We start from the raw sequence: 3691 nt of genomic DNA, 5'->3' as shown, positions 1-3691 counted from the left end.
AGTGTCGCTATCTCGGCTCACTGCAACCTCCGCCTCCCGGGTTCACGCCATTCTCCTGCCTCAGCCTCCCAAGTAGCTGGGACTACAGGCGCCCGCCACTGCTTTTAACCTTTTATTGATCTAATGAGTTTCTTTGTGTTATTTGCACAGGCTTTGGAAATATAATCAGCCCTCTCCGTCAGTGATAGTTATCTTCTACATTCATCTTCTACATTCCCAGATTCAACCTACAGCAGACAGAAATTTTTTTTCCTCTGAACTTTTTACTGGCATCCTGCTCCACAAAGGGTACCCTGCTCCTGCTGGCTTAATGTCTCAGAACTTTGATGTCGTTGGTCTCAGACACCACTTTACCATTCACTATCTGGCAGGTGGTGGTCTTTTGGATTGTTTGCATGGAGTTGCTGCTGTCCAGGGCATCACCAAGATTGAAGTCCTCGCCATCTTCCAGTGGGCAGTGGTAGCTGGTGATCTCAGCCTCCAGCTTGAGCTTGATGTTCAGCAGGGCCTCTTACTCCTGGGCCTGGCGCTGTCTCTCTGCCTGGGTCTGTGCCAGCTCTGACTCCAAGTGCAGCAGGATCCCGTTGAGCTGCTCCGTCTGCAGGGTGTAGCGGGCCTGCAGCTCCCTCAGGCTGTTCTCCAAGCTGGCCTTCAGATTTCTCATGGAGTCCAGGTCAGTCTCCAAGGACTAGACTGTACGTCTCAGCTCCATGAGCATCATCTCAGCAGCTCCAACCTCGACAGACTGCGCGGTGACCACTGTGGTGCTCTCCTCAATCTACTGAGACCAGTACTTGTCCAGCTCCTCTCGGTTCTTCCGAGCCAGCTCATCATATTGGTCCCGGATGTCTGCCATGATCTTGGCGAGGTCCTGAGATTTGGGGGCACCTACCTCCATGGTCAACCCAGAGCTGGCAATCTGGGCTTGTAGACCTTTTACTTCCTCTTCGTGCTTCTTCTTCATGAAGAGCAGCTCCTCCTTGAGAGGCTCGATCTCTGTCTCCAGCTGCAGCTGAGTGACATTTGTGTCATCAGTGACCTTGCGGAGCCCATGTATGTTGCTCTCTACAGACTGGTGCATGGCCAGCTCTGTCTCATACTTGACTCTAAAGTCATCACCAGCAAGATGGGCATTGTCAATCTGCAAAACGATGCGGGGATTGTCCACGGTATTTGCGAAGATCTGAGCCCTCAGGTCTTCGATGGTCTTGAGGTAATGGCTCCAGTCTCTGACCTGCGGTCCCTTGTTCTCCAGGTGCTCCTGGATTTTTCTGTCCAGCTTCCAGTTCATGGTCTCCAGGCTCCTCGCTCTGTCCAGGTAGGAGGCCAGGCAATCGTTCAGGCTTTGCATGGTCTCCTTCTCGTTCTGGACGCCTCCCACTCCTGCCAGACCCCCGGCCATCCCCGCGGTCAGGACAGCCGCCCTGGAAGCTGGTGGAGCGGGACACGGAGATCTGGGAACCAGAGCCCCTAGGGCCTGCATAGATGCTGGCCACTCTGCTGACCGGCGCCTAGCTGGGTGCCTGGACAGAGCCCAGGGACCAGTAGTTGGTGGAGAAGGTGGAGCGAGTGGTGAAGCTCATGCTGTTCCGGGAGGAAAGCGAGAGGACAGGACTCAGGCTTTCCCAACGACCAGAAAATATTTTTTTAATGGACGGTTGTGTCTGTACAGAACATGCACAGACTTCTTTTTTCTTATTATTATTCTCCAAAAAATACAACTATTTTCATAACATCTACATTGTATTAAGTATCATATGTGATCTAGAGTTGATTTAAAATATACGGGAGAATGCGTGTAGGTTTCATGCAAATGCCATGCCATTTTATGTCAGGGACTTGAGCATCCATGAATTTTGGTATCTATGGGAGTCCTACAACCAATCCCTCATGGATACCCAGGGTCAGCAAATCCCTTATAGCTCCCCATCTGTAACTACATTTTCATCTGTTCTATTTGTTTATGATGTACAGATCACTATGTGTAATTTTAAATAATATTAAACTTAAATGTATTGTCTATGTAGGTTTGCTGCTTATGTGTTGCTTAAAACTTTATTTGATATCCTCAAATTAAGAATATAGTTTTTATATATTTTTATTCAAATAATTTAAAGTTTTGTTTTCACATTTTGTAATGAAATAATTAGATTTGTGTGTGTGTGTGTGTGTATTTGTGTGTGTATGTGTGTGTGTGTTGTAAAATATAGTTTGTTTATTTTCTTTTTTGGGTAGGAAATTATACCATGATTAACTATATAGTTATCTTTCCACTTTATACATTTTGTGACTATGTTTTTTCAGACTTACAAGTTTATTCATATAATATCTTCTTGATTGCTTGCTTAATCATTCTTGTGGCACTACACAGTAATTCCTCTATTGGTTCTAATAAAATGGTATAAGTACTTTATATTGATATAGCTATGTTTTCTTTTCCAAATTGTTTTTTTCCTGCTGTATGTTTTCCCACCCTGCTAGGGTATTTTGTTGTAATGGAGTTTCCTTGGTCTTTTCATTTCGTCATGTTGATAAGCAATGTCACTTTTCTGTCATTGTCTACAGTTTTTTACTAGATTGGCGATTACTTGTTGTCATATCAAATTTATGTTAATTTGATATGACAAGTTAATTTGATATGTTATATTCCTTGTATGTGGATATAATTTCTAAATTATAAGAGTCTGCCTCCAGTGGTCTTAGGTGAGAGACCATGAAGTGTTTCTGGGTAGGGCGTAACTATAATTTATCTTCAGAGAATTAGTACGTGCATTCCACTAAGATTGAAAGAATAGTTATTTAAAAGGGACTCTACACGTCTTGGTGCTCCAAGTTCACACTCACTGCTTTGTGCTAGAAGTGAATACAGCAACAGTCTGCACCTTGGTGGCAGAGGAACAGACAGAGATGAGACTGTCAGATTTTGATCATTTGATCTAAAAGTGCCCCAGTAATTAGTCACTGCAGTTGGCTGTTTCTGACCTACATTAAAATTACTAAAATCCATAATTAACTGTTAAGACCTATTATGAAATGAGCTCTAGTAAGAGAAGGATCATGTTTGTCTTGTTCGAAATTGTATCTCCATAATTGTGCACATTGTAAGAAGTAATCTTAGGGTGCACTTGCTGGAAATACATCTTGAGAAGAATTTATGTGCAAGTAGGAAACCAGTAAGGTAGTGAAGAAAGCAGGACAGGCAAGGGGACAAAGCCCAGCATGGGGGTGATTTTAATCAAAGTTCCATGGAGTGTAGCTTCAGCCTGACTTTGCAGGGGAAGTCTGGAAGGTAAATTAAGACCCATATGTGTGTTTTACTTTTTTTCATACTCAAGCTAAGGAAATAAGCTTTTATACTGCTACAGTAGTCACTCATCTATTGAAGACCACACCTGGAAGATGTAAATTCTTAGGAAGTTGCAACAGTTTATGCATGAGGAAAAAGCAGCTTGAAGACAGGCCGCAGGAGAGTCACAGGTGCTCACAATTAGAAGCAGAGCAACAGTAGAGGAGAGATGAAGTGACCTGGGTTGAGAATTTCATCTATCTGCTTCAGGAATCCCTTGCACTGGTGATGTCCCATTATGTTTTACATTAAGTGTATTCCAACCAAACTCTGTTTTTTTTCCGAGGTGGTGATTCATCATAATTCAGTGGAAAAATATAAAAGCAGAGGTTAATGAGATACACA

At 43.5% G+C, this 3691-nt stretch overlaps 1 pseudogene; it reads right to left on the bottom strand.

Annotated features, from left to right (window-relative positions):
- Positions 1-307: 307 nt before the first annotated feature.
- On the bottom strand, positions 308-1613 carry LOC101139780 (keratin, type I cytoskeletal 18-like; annotated as a pseudogene).
- Positions 1614-3691: the final 2078 nt, after the last annotated feature.

The sequence above is a fragment of the Gorilla gorilla genome, chromosome 3 (assembly GCF_029281585.2).
Source record: "Gorilla gorilla gorilla isolate KB3781 chromosome 3, NHGRI_mGorGor1-v2.1_pri, whole genome shotgun sequence".
Classification (NCBI taxonomy): domain Eukaryota; kingdom Metazoa; phylum Chordata; class Mammalia; order Primates; family Hominidae; genus Gorilla; species Gorilla gorilla.
The sequence above is the reverse complement of the archived record's forward strand: the minus strand, read 5'-3'. Positions and strand labels throughout refer to the sequence as shown.